Raw genomic sequence first — 9,653 nt, 5'->3', positions numbered from 1 at the left:
CTGGCTGTCCTGGAACTCACTCTGTAGACCAGGCTGGCCTCGAACTCAGAAATCCGCCTGCCTCTGCCTCCCAAGTGCTGGGATTAAAGGTGTGCTCCACCACTGCCTGGCTAACATAAACACAATTTAAAAACCCAACCCACATCCCTGTCTGTGTGTGTGTGTGTGTGTGTGTGTGTTGGGGGGGGGTGCTCTTGAGACAATGTCTCCCTCTGAATCAGAAGCCAAGCTGTGCTAGGACTCAGTGTCTTTAGAGCAGTATAAACAGACATTCTGTCATGTACTTGTTTGTCAGGTAAAAGCTGATGAAGGAAGATAATGAGGAGGAAGTTCCTATGACTACAGTGATGATTTAAATTGCATTTAATCAGTCCCACAGTATACACAGACCCAAAAAAGGACTCCCTATGTATGTGAAAGGCATTGTCTATCCCATCCCCACAGAGATCTGAGACTCTAAAACAATGGAATGACAATTGCTGGCTGAAGTGACTCATTGTAAGCCACTATAAAGTCTGGTATTAGAAGTGGGTTATCAGAAATCCTACCAAATCTCCTTTGTTGACTGCCTTCAATTGTATAAATAGTTAAAATAAATCAGTATAAAACAATCATACATAGTTACTAGTCTCAGTCTCTAACATGCTGATATCTCTAAAGCAACACCAAAAAAAAAAAAAAAAAAAATTCCATGAATCATTCACTGTACCCCCACAAAAGATCCTTTCTTGAAATAACAATGTTACACTCTACTTGTAAAGACACATCTCAGGGGCTGAGAGTGAAAATCAACCGGTAGAGTGCATAGTTAGCCAGGATGAGGCTTGGGATGCTGGGTTCAATCCCCTGCACTGAAAAGAAGAGGGGAGGGGGAGGAAGAAGAGGAGGAGCAGCAGCAGCAGCACCAGTTTCTTGCAGGATTTCATTCTATTTTCCAGCAGCTCTTGCAGCAGGTTGTAAATGAGATACCAGATCCCTACAATTTCTTCATAAAAATTTAATAAGGAAAACTACCATATTCAATTTTTAAAGAAAAAAGTAACTCAGGTGTCAATATATTTATTTTAGCTCTTTTCTTTTCTTTTCTGGTATTTTTTTAAAACTGGATATTTTCTTTATTTCCATTTAAATTGTTTTCCCCTTTCCAGATCTCCCCTTCGGAAATCCCCTATCCTATCCGCCCTCCCTGTAACTTTTTTTTTTTTCAAGTAACAAAATTGTTTTTCATTTTTATGGAGACTATCAGCTAACTTAGATATAATTTACTTCCAGTCACAGTGGATAAGATACTCTTATTTCAACAGAATGTGCTAAACAGTCTTTTCTAGGGCTCCGGTTTTCCGGTTTTCCGCTTGTTTTGTTTCTTTTTCTTGAGACAGGATCTCTCCGTTGCAGCTCAGGCTAACCTGGGATTCATTACATAGCCCAGGGGGGCCTTGAACTCTCTAACTCTCAGCCTCCTAAGTAATGATTAGACATCATATCTTAAATTATAAGTCACCAGAAATTACTCTTTAGAAAACATAAAATAGAAAACAAAATTGTGGCTCAGGCCTATAATCCCAGCACTTGGGATGCTAAAAGTCGTCCTCGGCTACAGAGTCTGAGGCCAGCTTGAGCTACATGAAACCCTATCTTGAAAAAAAATTAAAAACATAAATGCATAATTTATTTACTAATAACATGTGTTATGTTTCATAACACTATGATTTTTAAGCCCTTTTACTAGCATCATTGTTACAAAGTATGCAAATAACTACAGATTCCAGCCAGGCTATGTTGGCGCTTGCCTTTAATCCCAGCACTCGGGAGGCAGAGGTAGGAGGATTTCTGAGTTCAAGGCCAGCCTGGTCTACAGAGTGAGTTACAGGACAGCCAGGGCTATAAAGAGAAACCCTGTCTCGAAAAACCCAAAAAACAAAACAAACAAACAAACAAACAAACAAAAAACCTATAGATTCCTTTTTATAAATCATTAAAACAAACAAAAAAAGAAGCAAATAAAGAGCAGAGTGGTAATAGTCACCTGTCCAAACTAAATAAAAATTCATATTTTTAAAAGTTGTTTGATCACAAATGGGTCAGGTACCAAAGAGAAAATTATTCCTTTCAGCAAGGAATTACTTCTCTGTTTTGGCCATTCAATCTCTACAACAAAGAATAAGTTCTTAGCTACTTATNAAAAAAAAAAAAATTAACTTATAAAAAGCATCAGGATACTATTTCCTCCTGTAAGGAGGCAGAGGCAGGAAGATCTCTGAGTTCAAGGTCAGCATGTTCTTCAGAGTAAGTTCCAGGACAGCTAGGGCTACACAGAGAAACCCTGATTCTAAGAGCATCTTAGAACTTTTATAGAACATCTCCACACTCTAGAATTTCCTCTACGAAGAAACTTAGTAGACCAGCCACATAACTGAAATGTGCTTTTGGTTTAAAAAAAAGGGGGGGGGGGGCAGGGACAGGCTGATCTCTGAGTTCAAGGCCATCCTTGTCTACAGAGAAGAGTCCAGCCAGGACTAAACACAGAAGCCCTGTCTCCAATGGGGAAGGGTATAGAGAGGGGATCAGGCTTATGGTTTCGATCTTTGTCTTTCTTTTTCTCTTTGGTTCGAGGTGCTAGAAATGAAACCCACTTGCATGGCAAGTACTGCCTTCTATCTCCATCAGGGTGGTGATTTTTCCACACATTTGCCAGGAAAGAAAAATCAAATATAACTCAAGTAAACAGCCTAAGACCCATGTCGGGAAGCAAAAGCCATCTGTATGAAATCACAATGGAACTTGAACAAAATAGGAAGCCCGGGTAGCTTCCTGAAGGACCTCACCAGGTAAAGAAGTAAAAATGACCCCAGGAAGCAGTTGCAGACTTTAAATCTGCTCCTGCTAAGTCTTTAAATCCGGGATCGATTGGCTCTCCTTATATAGGAGCCAAACAGCTGAGCATATATAGCCTGTTAGATGAGCTGCCCAAAACTGAGGGGGTCGTTCTCCCCGCCCCCTATTATTAACAGCGGAGATTGCATTCTTCCCAACACATAACTCAGTGATCTCGATTGGTTCCCCAAGACTTGTTAAATTAGGTGTTTTCTATTTATACTGACCCATTACACAACGCGGTGACCAGCCTTTTGGCTCGGTGTGTAGAGTAACAGAAATTTTCCGAACATTTCCCAAATATTTCCTGATAATTGTGACATGAGATGGGCCAATGAGATGACAAGATACAGGAGACACTCACAAGAGTAAGAGCACCGTGTTCCCAAACGCCAATACCTCAGCACTCGAAAAGTCCCAACCCGAGTCAGAGGCTTCAACAGCCCCAAGACGCTGCATTCCTGCATTCACACACCGGTCCCGCAGTCTCTGCCCTCCTCACACACAACGGCTTCTTCCTCCTCCTCGTCCTCCTCCTCCTCCGCCACCTCTCAGTGCTCCAGGGAGGATCACCGAGGCTCGCACGGTCACGGACTGCGAAGGGCTCAGTCCTTCAGCCTTCACGCCCTTCGCTTCTCTCACACTCAAACCTCCTTCACCGTCTCCGTCTCTCTCAGGGTCGCACACACCCCAGAGCCACCCTCACGCCCAAGGTTTTCCTCCTCGCACTCTGGGTTTTTCCGTCTCTCTCTCACACACACACACACACACTCACCATCTCACAGTTTTTCACAAACAGTCCCCCTTACACTCGGGATCTTGCACACTCACAAAGCCACCCTCGGGGTCTCTCTCCCCACACACGCGCCCGCCCGCGCGCGCGCCTGCGTCTTCCTCACACCGCCGTCCACTCCAGGGATCCACGCTCCCGGCGTCCTCCTCTCAGCCGCCGCGCCTCTCCCGCGCCCTCCGCCCCACGCGGTTTCCGGCCCCGCATCCAGCACGCGGCCACGGAGGCCACGCAAGAGTGTTCGGCCTCACACCAGAACGGCCCCGAGCCGAACCGGAGCCAGCCCCTCACCTCCTCGGACCCGCCAGCTACCTCCTCGTGGCCCGGAGCTTCCAGGATGCTCGGTCGCGCCGTCGCCCGGGCGGCCGCTCAAGCCCCGCCCACGCCACGTCACTCGCACCGGATCGCGACAGCGCGCGCCGCCAGGGGACCCGGCTCGGAGCGGGGGCCCCCAGGCGGCGTTGCTTCCGGGCACTGGAGCACGCCGGGGCCCTGGGCGATCCGCGTACCGTTACCGAGCAGCCTCCAGCAGGCCGCGCCCGGGCTCTCCCCGCGGGCTGTGACTGGGGTGCGGTCACCCTCACCTGGGATGGACACTCCCCGGCTCCCCACGCAGTCACTTGAAGCCTCTGGGGCCCCACGTGAGGATGCTGCTGCTTGGAGCTCTAACGGGCCCACACACTCCTCCTCCTTGGCCTTTGGGGACTGCACGCCCAGTGGGACCCCAGACAGTTGACACAAAGAGCTCTGGACCCCTCCCTATCTAGATAACTGCCTCCCTTCAGCTCGGGGAACCCAGGAAGAAATACAATCCCGGGACCCTGGTGCTCTGACATTCAGTTCAGACTCCATTAGACCCAGGAAGGCTGCCACTTCTGGCTCTCTTCGCTTTGTCCTGGTCTCCCCCGACCCTGCTGACACCCCTCTTGGGGAAGCTGGGACATCCTGACCTTTTCTTCTCCCGTTGGTTGCTCCTCTATCTCCTTTTAGGTTATCTTTTTCTCTAGTGGCGCTGGCGTTCATTCTAAGACTTCCTGCCTTTTAGATTCCACCGAACCTTCTAACAACTGACCAGTCTGGCAGGGATAAATATAGTCTAAAGAGACAGTTGTGCTTTTCTCATAGGCTATCAGACTTAAAAAAAAAAAGGACCCCAAGAAATCAGTATTTCCTCCAGGAATAGGAGAGGAAGTGGACGAAGCATCGAAAGGAGGAACTTATCTCCTGGCGAAAATTTTACAACTTGTCATATGACCTTGAAAGAAACAGACTTGGAGTTTGTTTGCAAGGGACCGCATTCTTTCTCGCTTAAGATTTAAACCTTATTGAGAGATAAGTAGTGCCGGGCAATAGTGCCCATACCTTTAATCTCAGCATTCAGGAGGCAGTGGGAAGTCAATCTATGTGAATTCGAGGCCATCCTGGTCTACAAAGCGAGTCCAGGACAGCCAGGGCTCTGTTACACTTAGAAACCCTGTTGGGAGCGAGCCTGGGGGGGATGTAAGTAGTTAAGAGCACTTGCAGAGGAAAGGGATTCTATTCCCAGCACTCCCATGGTGGCTCACAACCACCTGTAAACCCCAGTTTTTCTGGACGCATGTGGTACACTGCATACAGGCAAACATACACAAAAGATAAAAATAGTTTAAATTAGCTGGGCGTGGTGGCGCACGCCTTTAATCCCAGCACTCGGGAGGCAGAGGCAGGTGGATTTCTGAGTTCGAGGCCAGCCTGGTCTACAGAGTGAGTTCCAGGACAGCCAGTACTATACAGAGAAACCCTGTCTCAAAAAAAAAAAAAAGAAAAAATTAGTTTAAATTAGCAGAGTTCAGTGACACCTGCCTTTAATCGGAGATGGGAGAGGCAGAGGGAGGTCGTTAGTTAGCCAAGGTTACAGAGTTAGACCCTGTTTCAAAACACACACACACATACAATGTTTAAACACTCATGGGTGATGGTGACACTGGCCTTTAATGCCAGCACTCAGAAGGCAGAGACAGGCAGATCTCTGAGTTCCAGGCCAGCCTGAACTGCTTGGTGCATAGTGCTTCTAGAACTGCAGGCGCTGCTGGTACAGAGAATTCTTGTCTTGAAAAATTAAAAAAAAAAAAAAAAAAAAAGAGGAAACAGGAAAAAAGAGAAAAAAAATTTAAACTCTATTCTCACATCAGGAACCCTCAAAGACACACTTGGGGGAGTTGCTGGCTATCTTTGTCCTTCTTCCCAGGGTAGCCACATTGAATAAACCCTTTTCTGCTTTTCATTACTAATTTGGCTCACTTTATCAGTTTATTAAGGACGAATGGCTAAACCTAGTTTGTTGAGGAACAGGCTGTAACCCCAAATATGGTACCATGATCTTTTTGTCCACAATTCACCACCCACAAACTGCTTCCCAGTCACTCAAACCCTCTTTCCCATCCACTCCGTGGGGAGTCTAGAACCGCACAACAGCTGAACCCTCTCCCAGTCTGTATGCCCTTTCATGCCCTTTTGCAGACGCTGCCTCAGAGTCCAGCCAGCTGCACCTGCCACGTGCCCTCCATGTCCCCCCAAACACTTAAAATATTATGATTTTTTTTAATGTTTGTTTTTGTGAAATTCTACAAAGTATGATTTTCTGTAACTTTCGAGGGTGGTTCTACTAAGTGCAAATTTTGTAATGTCAAAGTCAAGTTGAAATAACGGGATTGTATACACCGTAAGCCTAGTACATTCCCCCCACCCCCCACCCCGTGGGGTAGAAGATATGTTAAAATACAGATTGAAATTGCTTCACATCTCCCCCCTAAAGGGGCTGAAGAGATGACTAGTCTCTTCATGATGGTAAGAGTGCCTCTGGGGGCATCTGCATATATTCGCATACACACACAAAAATAAAAACATCTAAAAAAAAAAAACCCAAAACCTCTCAACCAAGCAATGGAGTTCTCACTGTTTGATTTAAGACCCATGAACAAGGAAGGGCATAAGGTGCATATTTTACACATCAAAGCAGAGATGGCCTCCAGTTTCTCCCAGCATCTCTCAAACCCTACCTCCCCCAACCCTACCCCCTAGAGGCTCTTTCCTACATAATCCAGCCATTTTGGTCTCTTGCTCCCTCCTCCTCTTACTCCTCCTTATCTCTGCATCCTTTTCTCTTTTTCTCTTCCTCCTCCCACCTCCTCTTCCCCCAAGGTGACTTCCTTGGCCTCTTTCCTTAGTGACAGTGAACTCTCCCACCCAAGAGCAGCTTCCCAATAATCTAATCTAATCTAATTAGGCTTGGATTGGCTCATTTCACAGGTGGAAAAATAACCTATCACTCACATTTAATCCCAGCACTCCAGAGACAGAGGCAGGGGGATTTCTGAGTCAGCCTGGTCTACAGAATGAGTTCCAGGACAGCCAGGGCTATACAGAGAAACTTTGGAAAAACCAAAAAATTAACTAAACCTCTCTTTAGTAGGTGCTCTCCTTCTTTCTTCCTGATGAATGAAAAAACAGGAACATGATCACAACCATACACTCCAGGTATGGTTGAAGAGAAGATTTTTTGCTTTTTGTTTTTCGAGACAGGGTTTCTCTGTATAGCCCTGGCTGTCCTGGAACTCACTCTGTAGACCAGGCTGGCCTCGAACTCAGAAATCCGCCTGCCTCTGCCTCCCGAGTGCTGGGATTAAAGGCTCGTACCACCACGCCCGGCTTGAGAAATACTAATACAATTTCTTGATTGGGTAGTAACAGAGCCTGGCCTCGTCCACTTTAACATGTTAATAGGAACCACAGCCTTTGGTCCCAGGTTTCTTAGGAAGTTAACAACCTATAGGCGTAGGATGCAGTCCTTGAGGACCCCTTGTTGGTGCTGCCCCTTTTGGGTTCTCGTCTTCGAAACCTTGAACAGTCTCTGATGCAGCTCAAGGGGGCCCTGAGTTCAGGCTCCAGCTCCAAAGAAGGAGCATGGCAGGGTCTAAAGACAGGAATCCAACAGGTCTTCTGAAGATGAGGGAGGCTCCCCAGCACAAGCCAGCAGCCAGACTCTGATTCCCTAGCAAGAGGAAGGATAGGGGGTGTAAGGGGTGGGGAGCAGGATATGAGACCACCAATACTTCTTTGATGTAAACTCCCTACCCCACCTGAGAAACCCCATTACCAAGAGATCCACAGACAAGGAGTCAGGCAGTGACTGTTAGTATTTGGGGAAGGGAAACTGCTGTAGGTATTGCAGTCTAGGCAGCAGCTGGGCACCCTTACATCCTTACACACCTGGAAGAATAAGTGAGCCTGCATAGATTTAGGTCAGTTGAGCCTGACCCTTCACTTCTGGAATCAGTCCCTCCAGCATCGCCCCTCCATTCAGTGAGAGCCACCCATTTGTCCTTGCAATAGCTATATATAGAAATCTGGCTTCCAGCGATTGATTGCTGTCTCCTATCCACACAGGGAATCTGCTGAGTCCAAGCTGGTACAAGACATCGGACCAGGGACCTGAGGATTTCCAACATCAGCATTCTTGGTCAATGGGCACACCCTGCAGGACATATCTACCCTCATCAATCAGATAAGGAAGCTCAGGCTCAGGGAAGTCACAAGGCCACCCAAGCAAACGGGCTAACACTGGCAGAATACCTTCTCTGCAGCTATGAAACAGGTACCCGTAGGGCTCAAAAAGAGCTGGAATGGGGAAGGGGTGTGTGGAGACAGGGCTCAGCAGTTAAGGGCACTGCCTGCTCTACCCAAGGACCTGGGTTCGATCCCCAGCACCCATATGTCAACTCATGGCTGTATCCCCTGTTCCTGGTGATCTGACACCCTCGCAGTTAAACTGCCAATGGACGTAAAAAGATTTGGAATGAATGAGTAGCTGCCTGCAAGGTCATCACGAAAGATGGCATGGTGGGTAGGTAAGGGCCAAGCTGGATAGGACCTGCAAATGACACTTTTCATATTATCAATCTTTCACTTGGACCGGTGCCACCGCAGGGCTTGTGTGTCCACACCTCATGCCCCTTCTTGACCACCCCTTCCTTCCATGCATTACACTTGGTACAGTGAGTCTTAGATCGCCCTCTAGTGGCCCCCTGAGTATAGCAACACCTGGAATCTAGTCTGGCCAACTCAATGGAAACTGGTAGGTTTTCTACACCACAAAGTTCAGGCTGAGGCCCAATTCCTCTGCATGCTTCCCTATTTCAGACATCCCTTTTATCTATCTCCACGTGCTCCTATGTCTCAGTCATCATCTCTACTCATCCCTCCCTAGGCTAGTCTCTCCCTCCTGCTAGAATCCTTGAGAACATGGAAGCTCACCGGAGACTATGAACCTCTGTCTTCCACTCCTGGGTTTTCAGGGCTGGCAATAGTTTCCCAGTATCAGAAGCAAAGGCCTTCTGGCGAAACTGTAGCAGGCCTGTGTCTGATCTCTTCTTATGGCTTCCTATTCAGACTCAGAAGGCAGGCAGGTAAGATGCTGAATCTGGAAAAGGTGACCTCCTAAAATGAACTTTAAATTCAAAGTGTAGAGGGCAAAAGGCCTGGTGCATACAGACAAGCACTGGAGAAGCTAGGCATTACACTGCTGACTGGGGAGAAGCAGGATGAAGACAGGAGCCCAACTCCAAGAGACACAATTCTGGGTCTGTTTCTTTTTCTTTTTTTTTTGGGGGGGGGGGCAGGGTTTTCAAGACAGGGTTTCTCTGTATAGCCCTGGCTGTCCTGGAACTCACTTTGTAGAACAGGCTGGCCTCGAACTCAGAAATCCACCTGCCTCTGCCTCCCGAGTGCTGGGATTAAAGGCGTGCACCACCACGCCCGGCTTCTGGGTCTGTTTCTTGGTCCCAGTGGAGAAATCGATTCTAGCGATTCCAGAGAAGAGGACAAAAGGGTAAAGCGAAGGCGGAGGGGTAATGCTGAGGCCCCAGTAAAGTTACAGACCAAGCGCCCACCGCTACAGCACTTTCAGACACCATGGCTCCCTCCTCTCGTGCTCAGAGCAGGACAAGGCACC

At 47.6% G+C, this 9,653-nt stretch overlaps 1 protein-coding gene across 6 annotated transcripts in view; it reads right to left on the bottom strand.

Annotated features, from left to right (window-relative positions):
- The window catches only part of Slc7a6 (solute carrier family 7 member 6), a 31,450-nt gene extending 26,768 nt beyond the window's left edge, over positions 1-4,682 (bottom strand). Inside the window, exon 1 of one of the 6 annotated variants that reach the window (XM_029480349.1) lies at positions 4,615-4,682. The gene's annotated coding sequence lies outside the window, so the exon portion shown is untranslated. Of the gene's footprint in view, positions 1-3,705; positions 3,763-3,955; positions 4,057-4,614 lie in introns of those variants that run through there. The other 5 variants (XM_029480348.1, XM_021170474.2, XM_029480350.1 and 2 more) reach the window with 5 other exon arrangements.
- Positions 4,683-9,653: the final 4,971 nt, after the last annotated feature.

This window comes from Mus caroli, chromosome 8 (assembly GCF_900094665.2).
Source record: "Mus caroli chromosome 8, CAROLI_EIJ_v1.1, whole genome shotgun sequence".
Taxonomy (NCBI): domain Eukaryota; kingdom Metazoa; phylum Chordata; class Mammalia; order Rodentia; family Muridae; genus Mus; species Mus caroli.
This window is presented reverse-complemented; position numbering and strand designations above follow the sequence as displayed.